Source organism: Mirounga angustirostris, unplaced genomic scaffold, assembly GCF_029215605.1.
Source record: "Mirounga angustirostris isolate CCGP_5_RB_7025 unplaced genomic scaffold, mMirAng1.0.hap1 SCAF_7, whole genome shotgun sequence".
In the NCBI taxonomy this organism is placed as follows: Eukaryota; Metazoa; Chordata; class Mammalia; order Carnivora; family Phocidae; genus Mirounga; species Mirounga angustirostris.
In genome coordinates, this window is record NW_026991715.1 from 140,273,159 (window position 1) to 140,286,789 (window position 13,631).

Genomic DNA, 13,631 nt, shown 5'->3' on the forward strand with positions numbered 1-13,631 from the left:
TTAAGGAGTCTTTTCAAGCTCATGGTGTTAGAAATATAGCCAAATCCAAAACAAATTTACCTTCAAATTTCTGCTTTAACTATTACAACCCTTAAATTAAACATTTATATTCAAAATAATGGTTCCAAATAATATTTTAGTATATTTTTATTATACAGAAGTTAATATGGTAGTTTATTATAATGTATTTTAAAAATAATTCTCTTCTCAAAAGGGCAAAGTAATGCTTTTGAACTTAATGGAAAAACAAATCTTCAGATAGAAAACGAAGATCAGGCAGATGGACTTTATCAAAAAAGAAATAGAGGCCTGAAAGAATTATGAAGATTTCTCGGTAACCAGGAAATACTTTAATTTTGAAAGTCTTAAACTGATTATGTGACTGATACCCAGGGACATACATTTAGTCACATTGGAAAATAATTTTTTTCATTCAATTAATTGCACTTCAAGCCTTGACCAACCTATTTTCGACAGTAACCACAGCTGCTTACGTTCATGAACAATCTAGAAATAAACCTACTGCTATGTCAGTTCTTTGAGTTTACAAATATTAGTTTCTGCTATCTACAAGGGAAAAATCATTTTTTTAAATCATTGGCGCTAAAGAAAACAAAGCTAAATGCTACTCATTTTCCCCCTGAATTCCAGGAACATATGTTAATCCCAAGGCAGGATTAAACTAGCAAACTTAAAAGGTAGCAAAAAAATTTATAGCACTTCACCCCCACTGAATTTTCTCTGGTTCAGAAGGAAAAAGTAACCATTAAGGGAGTAACATGCATCTCCTACACGCATGACTTAGCGGCCATTGCATGCACGAATGCCATTAACTCAGGCAAGAGTTTGCAGAAAGTTATCTAAGGAGATATATATATATGCATTCACACATAGACATATAAAAACCATATAAATAGGCACAAAACCGCATACCCAGAAATTTAAAGAAGTCACGCACAACTGAAATGGCCAAAAATATATAATTTAATAGTGTTTCTGTAAAGAGGTTTTTTTTAGAACATTAGTTGGATCTATCATGCCAGGATCCTCATCAAAACAATCCCCAAATGGACTGTTTAACATGAAATCTTGGAGACACAGCAAGATAACTGAGAACTGAATGAAAAGTATTGAGCGTATTATGTACGCGACATTTAAGATAGGCTGCTATTTTTTATTATAAATAATACGAATATTATTACAATGAACATTGCCGTGTGGTTCTGATGTTAATGACCTGTTGCCCAACAATGTCAGGGTCCTCACCTGGGATAAGAGAGTATCATCTCAGTGAGATCGTCTCCTTTCCATAGAGCCTGCCCGTTCTCTGCATCTTACTTATTTCTACATCCTTCGCTCCTTCACACCAAATTGATCACTTCCTTGTATTAAACCAATATACTCACTGCAGGCTCTTATTATCTGTCGGAATTGTTCCAAGTCCAATTTTTAAAGTATATGTCTTCTGCCTCAATCACCAATAGCTCTTGCTTTCTATTTCTGCTTCTCTTGACATTGCCTTTCTTTGTGTCTAATTGCAACAGTTAGAAAATCTGTAAAACACTGCAGCCACAGGAGGTACGACACTCCTGAGAAACTTCCTTGGAAGGCAAATGTGTTTTGCTAATGCCTTCTGCTATGATGTCAAAGAAGGAATTCTGCATTTTTTCATGACTTCCAAATCCTAAAAAAAGATATCTCTGGGGGGGTCACCTAAAATATCTTTCCCAATGGTCAGAAAACTTTTCGTCTCTCGCTGTGTCCTATCTCAAGTCACAGAAGTGCCTGAAGTTAAAACCTATTCCTTAGGATGTTGTTTCAAAATTCCAAATCTACTGTGTAGAGATAAAAGATCAAAATGTTTTCTTCAGGAAACATTTGAAAGCGTAGGGACTATATTTGTTAGAAAACATCATCATCTGTTCTAGGCAGATCACCAACACACATTTGTTGAACAACTAATACACATTGAGCAACGATAATGTGTAAGTCGCTGGGAGGTTCTACAAAGAAATACAAGCTAAGATCTGTGCCCTTATGAAGTTGTTGATCTGTTTATGAAGATAAGAAACAAATTCACAAGAAGATAAACAACATCAATTCTAAATGAGGGGTGTCGAGCTTTATATGTACTTGGCACTTGACAAAGTAGTCTCATATCCATTATCATATTTAATTCACACATGTTAACTTCATAAAATAGGCAGCTCCATGTTAAAAAAGAAAAAAAAGTAAGGTTCAGAGAAATGAAGTTTGTTGCTCAAAGACATATTTAGTAAGCAGCAAAGTTAGAATTGTTTTCAAGTTCTTTCTTTGCTAAATACAGAGATCTTTCCACTATGTTACTCTACCAGTTCAGGTCCAGTGAGGAAAATAGAGATAATGCCAAGAAGTTCCACAGAAGGCATTTGCCTTGCAGTTACTGATTCCAAGAGCTTCAAGGCCAACTGGAAAAGGTGAGGCATGCCTAAGATTAGCAACAGCCAGCATCTCGCTAGGTCTGGAGGGACATAGAGTTGGTGTAATGATGTTGCCACCGCCCATTGGCCTAGCCCAGGGCTGCCTGGAGACAACTAGCCCCAGTGAGAGATGCCCAGGTGGGCTGAGACCATGCGGGATGGGCTTCCTGGAGGAAGCTAGAACCCCACAGAAGTCACCCCCCAAAGCATGTGGGAGAGAATGAGTGGGAATAAAGAGAAAAGAAGATAGTAGAACCAAAGAATGAGAACTTAGTAAGTTTACTTCCAAACCGTGAACCTGATAAAACGCAGAGGTAACATTCTGGAGAAATCAGATCAGGAATTCTTAGGACACCTTAGTGGCTAAGCCGTTCATACTCAAGCTGGGCTTCATCCACCTTCTGCCAAAGCCTACAGGATTCAAGATACGTCATGAGTTCTCTTGTCATTTATATTTTCTTAGGTGATCTCTTCACGTCTCCTGGGTTTAAATTTTATCTCTCTTAAGATAGTCCTAAATTTCATAATCCAGCCTGATTTCTCCTCTGGGCACCAGGATCTGGAGGGAATGACAGTTATTTTGAAATACACTGAGGAGAAGGGAGAGTATTCTAGGAATGTGGTGGCGAATCTTAAGTCAAAGAGGAGAATAAAAACTGGGGCAACAAAAATAATTATAGATTTTGTACAGTACAAAGTATCATGTATATACTTCTAAATTGTGATAAATGTTATGAGAAAAATTAAAAGGGGAGAGAGTAGCAAAGGGAAACCTACATTTTAGGTTGGTCAGAGGGGCAAGGAAGGTCTTTCTGAAATCAAACTGAACCTGAGAGATGAGAAGGGGAAAACTTCCAAAAGAGAGATGTTTGGACAAAGGCTAGAAGAGAGAGTCAGGTGAAAAATGCAGAAATGCAGCATGCATCAAGGGCCTAAGGTGAGAAGCCTCGCGGTAGGCTTAAGGGACCGAGAAATTTCCTATGTTTGAGGAAAGCTGTGGCCCGTGGAGAGGTAACAGTTGGCGGGGGTGAAATGATAAGGGTCTTCCAGGTTCACCACCATCTTGAAGTCCACTTATATAGCTCAGCTCCAATGGCCCTTCACCATCTCTCTCAATCTTTCCTCCCTGGGTTGATCTTCTATCATTACAGCCCACACACCATATGCTATAGCTTTCTATCTTTTCTCTCTCTTTGCTGGAACATTTTCTTCTTCAACCCCTGCCCCTTCTCTATCTTGCAGTCTTTCACTCATCGTTCATGCACCAAACCAAATGGCAAGCAGAGGCAGCTGCTCCATTCTCTGGTGCCTAGAGTATAATATCTTGTTCATACCTCTATTGTAAGGCTTGCTGCAACGCATATGTAATTTATCTTTCATATGTTACTAGAATATGATACCCTTAAGTTCCTTAACCATACATTATTCATCTTTGTAGCCTTAGTGCTTAGTCTTGGCAAATATCAATAAACGTTCCTTGAAGAATGGAAATATTTGTAGGTGAGAGATAAATATTAATGAGCTAAAATACTGTATGTTTAGACAGATGTGAATTGTATGGATTACATCGAAAAGAAGAATAATAATCAATTCCGTGGTTTAAAATCTCTGCATACGGGCTGAGATGATTTGCATTCCTCTGAGCTGAGAGAATCTTGTGCTTTTTGTTGGCCACCATGTTAAGGAAGTTAATGATTCTTTTAAGCCAGTCTGAGTCTTTGAAATATTAATATAAATGTCTTCTATTGCCTGCATTTGATTCCTGCTTTCTATTCCCCATCTTCCTAGTCCTTCATGTACCTTCATTATTTGGTTGATAATCAGCGAATGGGGAAAGCTGATATGGTAGAGTAGACAAAGCAGAGGCTATAGAGACAAAAGGCAAGTTTAACTCCTTCCTCCACTCTTGGCAAACTTGATGAAAAAATGAAGGCTTTCATCACCATCCAGTTCCACCTAAATACCAACATTAGAGGACTTCTTTCATTGTCTACTCTATCCTTTTACAAAAAGTGACAGGTAGAGCTGCAAAGTGACCTGGCCACTGGAAAGGGAAGAATCCATAAATGTCATTTTGGATGGAATTCAGAAACATAGGAAAACACAAGCCAACAGCGAGTCTATTGAACGGGTCATGTCAGGCAGCCATGAAAGAGAAGCCATGTGGATCCTTAACACGGCTAACGCACAGGTGTGAAAATAAGTAAAGGGAAATCTCATAGAGAATGGAACCAGGAAGCCCTGAAGGGGGAGCTCTCGCACAAGTACCACTAGGTGCAGCCTGCAGAACCAGTAGGAAGAAGGATAACTCTTACCTTGAAGGAGGAGGACTCGGTTCACATAAGAATTTTATCTCCTGCTTTTAAGTAAGGAGGGAAGATCTCTTTCCTTCCCAGCAACAACACACTAACCACCGCTTGCAGCCAATGAGAAACCACCACAACCTCAAACTCTTGTTCTTCTCCAATGAACTTTTGTTCAAAACAACCCTCCCCAATTTCCTCCTAAAAACCTAACAAAAGCTGATCTTGCCTTTGTCCCTTTGGACTTGCCTGTGATTTGCCATAGTTTGCTTGTCCCAACTTGCAATTCCTCTGCTGTTTCCTAATGAACTCATTCTGCTGGTAAAATAACTGCCTATTTTCTTTTTAAGGTTGATACAGGCTTCCTTTGGCTAGCAACAGGGTGTCTAAAAATATTGGTCAGAGACCACGCCAGGATACCCCCCATAATGCTGACTGAACTCTCCTAATGGGCCACCAGGAATGGTCCACATACTCAAAGACCCACAGATCTTTGGCAAGGCCAAATGCCATCAATCTCTTTGCTACTCCCAAGAAGCCAGGACACTCTCACCTAGTATCCTGGCAAGTCTAAGTCAAGATTTTTTCTATTTCCTTTCCCACTGGTTGTTATGACAAACTCTGTATCTTGCGACCTCCTAGGATCTTCCCTTTTGATTCTCAAGAGCATTTCTTCCCACAGCAACATCAAGTTCTCCTGGACACTGATTCTCTCCCTCATGATCCTGGCATAACAATCACAACTCAACTCCTGGCAAATTGGAAGCCTCCTTGGCCATAGGAAGGGTCACATACAAAGAAGTACAGAAAACAAAAGTACTATGATTAATAGATAATATTTCAAAAGATTATCCCCCTGTGTATGTAAGTCCTCAGTCTTATTTACCCATCCTCAAAATGGAGGTAATATCTGCTTTATCTGCTTCATGAGATTGCTGTGACCGTCACAGAATATAATGCGTGAAAATATGTAAATGGAGTCTCATCTTAGGCAGGGATTTGGTTCCCAGAGAGCAAAATAAAAACCCTGTATGTTTTTTTAAAAAATCACCCTTGGGGCGCCTGGGTGGCTCAGCCGATAAGTGTCTGCCTTCGGCTCGGGTCATGATCCCAGGATCCTGGGATCGAGCCCCGCATCGGGCTCCCTGCTCGGCGGGAAGCCTGCTTCTCCCTCTCCCCCTCCCCCTGCTTGTGTTCCCTCTCTCGCTGTGTCTCTCTGTCAAATAAATAAAATCTTTAAAAAAATAAAAAATCACCCTTAGATGATTAGGGATAGCATACAGGTTTTGTGCCTCAAACCCTGTGCCATCATTCTCAGACACACTAAATGTTGAGAACCACCTGAGGTAGGAGGATACAAGGAAACAGAAGGAAAATCTATAAGCTGACTTTTAGGCATTCAATCCATTCGGTATTTAAGAAAACTATCAAGCTCCCAGACAATGACCAGAACAAGGATGAAAATTTTACATGTTCTGTTTTGCCTACCACGGTTAGTCTTGGGTTAATATTAAGCCACTATGGTATCAGTAGGCGGGCGGGGGAGGGGGACTGTAAAGATTTAAAAAACAGAGTACTGCAACCCATTGTTTTCTATCGTGGCCCCAAATATCAGGGAGACACTTTTGCAAAGCCTTCCCACAGTATGCCAAAGGAGTCACTCACAGTGCAGTGTCATCCCTAGAGCGCAGTGACTAGGCTTAGACCAAAGCTCCTCAGCCAATCTCACTGCTCCTCTCTGAAAGAGCCCAAAAAAAGGTCCTGCTGTCAACAGCCCGTCCTCTTGCCCTGCGCTACACCTCTCCCTATGTGAAAACATGGGCCCCAGTCGTTTAACAGCTCCTTGCTCTTAAGATCTAATTTTCTTTAAGACTCAGACACCAATAACTCACTTCTCATTTTAGTGCCAGGCCGATGGTGACAGCCCATAGGAGTGCCTCACAGTGCAGACCCAGCTGGCTGGCATTTTCCTCTAATCACAACCACCTGACAGAGAAGACTTATGGAGTTTTCTGGTGCCTTTTATCTGGAACGCTTCAGATGAGGGCAGGAGAGCTGAAAGTAAAACCTTCTTAGAAATTCTAAGCACTGGCCAGACCTTTCAGAACTGGAGTTAACTCTTTCCATATCAGTGGGAAAATACGGAGTTGCATGCCCTACATTTAGCAATCACTGCCCTTCTATTGTGCTACGGAAGCAAAGATCCATCATATACCAACCAGGGCATTCGCTCTACCTTAAGTACCACTGAAACCTGTTCACTGGAAATCCAATGGCCGTTAGGAATATGGCTCTTCCAAATCTTATAGCTCTGAATTTTATCCTAGCCAGTATAAGAAGGATGTAAACTCTGAAGATCGAGAAATATTACCTGCACATTACCAAAAAATAAATGACTAAAGGTGTAGGGATGGGAACAAGGAAGGTGGATGTTGCTTTAAGGAACATAAAGAAATAAAGAAATAATGAGGTAAAGAAATCTTTGTGCTAGTAGAATTGTTGTGTGTCTTGAGTGTAGTGGTGGTTACACATCTATACATGTGATAAAATCACATAGAGCTTTCTATACGTACAACTGAATGTATGTAAAACTAGTGAAACCTCAGCAAGGTTTTTAAACTGGACTAATGTCAATTTTTGAGCTCTGATATTGTCTCTATTATGCAGGATATTATCATGAGGGTAACTGGATGAGGGACGCATGGAAGCTCCATTCTAAATCCTACAGGTCTTTGGGCACCTGGGTGGCTCAGTTGGTTAAGCGACTGCCTTCGACTCAGGTCATGATCCTGGAGTCCCGGGATCGAGTCCCGCATCAGGCTCCCTGCTTGGCAGGGAGTCTGCTTCTCCCTCTCCCGCTCCTCCCTCTTGTGCTCTCTCTCTCTCTCTCTCTCACTCTCTCTCTCAAATAAATAAATAAAATCTTTAAAAAATAAATAAATAAAATAAATCCTCCGGGTCTTTATTTTTGCTAATAAGTAGTCATGGTTTACCATATTCAAATCAAGTTCTACAATATCAGAAACTTAGTATGAAAAAACTCTTCATTTCATTAGCAGAAGAGCTTAATATTTATCTCTTCTCACTTTTTGCACAAAGGTATACAAAATAGTAAATCTGGTAGATTTATAACCTTTAAACTACGTGTCTGAGTGGTTTTTATTCCATCGATAGCCTCTGCCAGTTTTTCTCAAAGTGTGGTTTCTGAGCCATCAGTATCGGGAATCTTGTTAGAAATGCAAATTATCTGCCCCTCCTCCTGAGGCTGAGGAAAGGCAGGGCATCTGTGTTTTAACAACAAACCCTCCAGATTATTTTGATGCACGTTAAGATTTGAGAACCACCACTCTACATTACCATTGTTATAAGATTCTTGTTTAAAAAAAGAAAACGAACATGCAATTTTAACCTCCGATACAGCGTCCTCTCTCTGTTACACCTCCCTCCTCAATATTGAATTCCTAATGTCCCTTGAAGACCCAGCCCCATCATGCCAGTTCATAGAATTCCAATTTGCTCATTCTAGAACAATTCCTAAAAGCTCCATCAAAAATTTTGCATGTAGACAAGTTCTGATTCACTAACATCCGATTCTGTTCAAAACTGCTGTCTTGGTGATAGGAAGTGCTTCTCACATCCTTACATTACAATTTTCCCAATATATACTCATTGATTATACTTTTTTATATATCCCTGCTTGGCTTTAGAATTTCTAAAGAAAAACTGTTGATTGTCAAGACGAATGGCATACTCTGATATGGATAATTCAAATCAAATAGTCTCAAAGTCATTTCTCTTTAACCTAGAGTTAAGCACAGGATTTTTTCATTTGTTTATTTGGGAGACAGTAGACCTTCTTCTTAACTACATTCTTCTTGGGCTGATATCAGCATGAGTTCACAGCGCTGGAATATATATAGTTAGCCTACAACATTCTGAGTGATATTAATAAGAAAAGACAGTACTAAAATTGGTTATAATTAATCCCCAAAATATATTTCTATATTTTCATTCTAGCTAGTGTCCCACAACGGGAAGTCACCCAGTCATTTGCTTCAGTCCACCTCCATGTTTGTAACAGATGTGGAATTGTCCCTGATGCTATATAATCAATTAATCAAATATACCTAGACTGATAAAATGTAAGCGTTTAAAATGTAGGGCTTTCAGAGAAGAAATAGAATAAGAATAGCTTGGGCCCAAATTCATCCTAATACTCAGACAGGTAAGAGCAATACTGTTTTTCACATGTAATCTCAAGATGTCTCAACAGAACAAGAAGAGTAACTCATATTTACAAAATGCAGATCTTAAAACGAAGCATTGAGGAACACTTCAGATTGTAGTAGATATCTGTCTGTAGTATAAAATAAACCACCACCATTTTGAAGACAAAAAGTAGGATAAAATGGTGAAGAATGTGTACAAGAATTTCATGTGGTGAGGGTATTCTTCAAAATGGTGGTAGGCTTCAGGCAAACAGTGAGACCTGAGCTTCGTTGAATTGTTCAAGAATTTATTTTAATTTTTTATTACAAAAATCAATATTTGCTCTTTGAGAAAAAATTACATTAAGAAAATCAGAGAATAAAATGAAGCAAAAAATAAATACAAATACCCATAAAATCCCCAAAAGGGAAAGTGAGAATGATCTTGCTACATCTTTCACAGTGATATTTCACCCGTGAGAAAATGTTAGGCCATGAGAGATGCCATGCTGGCTAGCAATTTAGACAGAAAAAATGCTGTTCTTCTCACAATAAAATTACTTTGCCACAAAGCATCACAACAAAACAAATACAGGAACTCAAATAGAACAATAAAAATAATATGGGGCCACTGTGCCCTGTTATAAATAACAGCAGAAATGTGTGTTTGCTATGAGGAAAGAAATAATGGGCATTGAAGGAAGTGTGTTTGGGGCATGCACGTTCCTTAATTCATTCCAAAACTAGGTACTACATGCTTTGAAGTGCTGTGGATATAGCAGTAATCAAGATATAAACTCCTTGCTCTCCAAGATATTATAAGCTAACAGGAGAGACCAAAGGTGAATTTACCCTGAAGCCCAGGAAGCAAAGCTTCAGGGCCCCTCGTTGGCATGGGTCTTTCCAAGAGCCCTCATACCTGATTTTGTACTCATTATTTTGAATTATTTTTTAAAGGATCAGTAAAATTGTGTAAGCTTCAGACCCCACAAAACCTGCATTCACCCTGGATTAGAGAGATAATAAACAAATGAAGATATAAACAAGATAATTTCAAGTCCTGACAAGCGCTATGCAGGAAATAGAAGTTGATCTGATAGAGACTGACAGGACTATTTTAATATGGGGGATCAAAGAAGAACTTGAGCCAAGACCTAAATGAAAATGCCTTAGAGGGATTTGGACGATAAGTTTTTAAATACTACTTAACATTGAGTTTATTTACATATTTAACATGTATTACATAGAATTTATTCTTGCAGTAGAATGATATTAAATTCAGAGAGATTAATCAAAACTTTGTAAAAGTTAAGCCCTGCTCATATTTTGTTTTCCACAGGTATGTTCAGGAGAATTCACAAGAACTGATCATTTTTATGACTTCCAGATTTTATAATGAATATATTAGTATTTGTTCTAGTTACTTTTATTATAATATCTCATCGCTCTTCTTCTGGAAATATTTGAATGTTTAAAAGTCAATACATACATATATATTATATATATTTTATTTTGGCAAGCCTAGTGAAATAAATCCCTCTGAATTAAAATACAATGTGTGCATTCATATGTGTGTCTAGTTCTAGATTTACAATTGTCTTCATTATTCATTTTATCTACATGGGAAAAATAAATAAACCAAAAAATGTGTTGCAAGTAAAAGGTAGAATTAACATTCATAAAACCTTTAACTGACTTTTATGTCTTGTGCTGTAAATGGAGTAATTAAGAAGTTAGAAATGGTTAGGTTCCAAACACCATTTTTCAGCTCTAACAGCAATATAAAAATATTAACTGTAGTAGTCATCCTCACCAAGTAGTATTCTTTTTTTTCCTTTAAGGCTACACTCATTATATTTATTTTACTAAATAGTATGGTTCAAAAAAACACAAACAAATCAGAAAACTTTTACTTAAAATTAGTCCAACGAGATGGATGGGGTTGACCCCATCCCATCCCCCTTCTTTTTATGGATCTGGAGCTGAAGCCGTATCTGACAGCAAGCACTCATGTATACTTTGCCTTTCCTTTGAACATGAATAAACTTCTCTGAACAAGACAGACAAATGAAGTTTTACAAGTTACAGGCATTTTATGTTCCCAGTTTTAAAAGTAAGCCAAGTGAAAAATATTTAATAAAAGTAACTGGATATGTTTAAAAAAAGAAGAAGAAGAAGATAGTAGGAAGGGAAAAATGAAGGGGGGAAATCGGAGGTGGAGATGAACCATGAGAGACTATGAATTCTGAGAAACAAACTGAGGGTTCTGGGGGTGAGGGATGGGTTAGCCTGGTGATGGGTATTAAAGAGGGCACGTATAGCATGGAGCACTGGGTGTTATATACAAACAATGAATCATGGAACACTAGATCAAAAACTAATGATGTAATGTATGGTGATTAACATAACATAATAAAATAAAATAAAAAGAGTAACTGGAACAGACAAAGGTTTAAGAGTTCTATCATTAGTTCTAGTGACTTATACTCAATGCAAACAGACAGCATCAAACACGTAAAACAAACAAAAGTTTAACTGGGGTTAATGGGCATATATGTAAAAAAGAAATCCAAGTTATTACAACTGGAGAAAAATGGCCATTTGAACCCAACTTAAGGATAATGCCAATAATGTGCATTAAATCAGTAGTATTCTCTATATCTTTTCATATTAAGAATTAGAGACACCTTGCTCTAAGTTCTATGTTAGTGGTCTTTTTTTCACTATAATATTTTGTCCAGTGTAAAATGCTTACACTACCACAACTGTACTTCTTTTGAGTTCTGAGTCCAGAAGTAAATATTTACAAAGCTATTTCTTACCTAATGTTAACTTTCAAATCAACACATTTCAAGACAAGATCTATTTAGAAAGATATCTATGTTGCTAGAATTAATTAATCAAAAATAGCTTCCATCTGACTCACATCTAACTCCAAAATTACAATTCCGTTGTAATAATGAGAAGCATATTGATGTTGCAATGATTATGTCAAGAGTTGAAGAGGAGAAAGAATTTAAAAAAAAGAAAAAAACAGAAGCAGAAAGATAAAGAGCCACAGGAAGAAAGGAGAGGAGGGGGATGAATAGGGAGATGGAACTCCATAGGAAAGGAAAAGCTGAGGATTGAGTAGGCATCAACTCTCAGACTTTCTTTGGCTTTTCTTCTACTCATAAGCTGAACTTCTATTCTGTTTATTAAAGTGGCCAACTTCACTGCTGTTTCCTCAAATTTATCCCTGAGGTCATTGGAAGTCTTGTGTCTTTCCATTTCCTTCTGTACTACACACCATCCACCTTTCCACAGTTTCTTCTTGCAAAACAACCAAATCCCAAGTCAACGATTCAACATCTGCACTCATCTAGTCTTAGAATTTTCATGTCATGGAATCCTGTCTGACTCCTCAGAATCAATTCTATACTCTGATAAGCCATGTTGCTTCCCTTGAAAGGATCTCTGTTTAGTTAAGTGACTCTTTTTTTTTTTTTTTAAGATTTTTTTAAAATTTATTTGAGAGAGAGAAAGCATGAGCAGGGGGCAGGGCAGAGGGAGAGGGACAAACAGACTCCCTGCTAAGTGGGGAGCCCGACGCAGGGCTGGGTCCCAGGACCCCAAGATCATGACCTGAGCCAAAGTCAGATGCTTAATCAACTCAGCCACTCAGCCCCGCATCTCTGCTTAGTTAAAAGAACAGTACATTTTTCATGAGTACTAATGTTGATATTATATTCCTCCAAATACAATAATTATATGTTAAAAAAACTTGATAGAAGATAGTATCTCCATAACATAAACAGTAGTGTTACTCCCTCATCATGAGATCTACAGTCTCCATATAAGAAAGGAGACTCTTTACCATATAAAAATTCTAATTACCATAATATTTCATATCATAATTCCAAATAGTCTATATTTATGTGGGTTCTCTATATATTAGAATTTACAGAGAGAGAATGTGTCAAGTCTGTTTAAAGTTGAAAGTGTTGGTAACCAGATTATATTGATCTAGGAGCTCAGAGAAACAAAAGAGTACAATACCAAACTGGAAAATTTTTAAAGTACAAAGAAAGAAATTTGTTGATTGGAGTTAAGAAAAAAAAAATTGGTGATTATACCATGAGGAGAGAGATATAAAAAGAAAGAATCACCTTAGCAAGTTAGAGCTGAAAGAATTTTTTGACCCTAGGAAAAACACATCCTGAGCAAAGATAATGCTTTAGATTAAAAGCAACTAAAAAAGTTGACTTGTTTTATGCCATACGAATCAGATCTTTGTTGGTAACTCTAGCCTCCTGCTATTCAAGGTGTGGTCTACAGACCAGCAGCACCAGCATCACCTGGGAGCTTGTTAGAAATGAGGAATCTTGGGGTCCATCCCACACCTACTGGATCAGAACTAGTATTTTAACAAGATATCCAAGTGATTTTTATGAATTTTAAAGATCCCACAATTTTAATGATAAATAAACCTATACATACATGAACAGGTTGTGAATATATTTGGATAAGTAATAATTATTATGACTTTTCATAACTGGTATCTGCCATATTGTTGATTTTAGGAGCCACTGAACAGAAATTATTTGTACAGCATCATTTAGAAATATCATTAAAATTACATAACTCAATGGACTTGATATCAAATAATAAGCAGACCATGT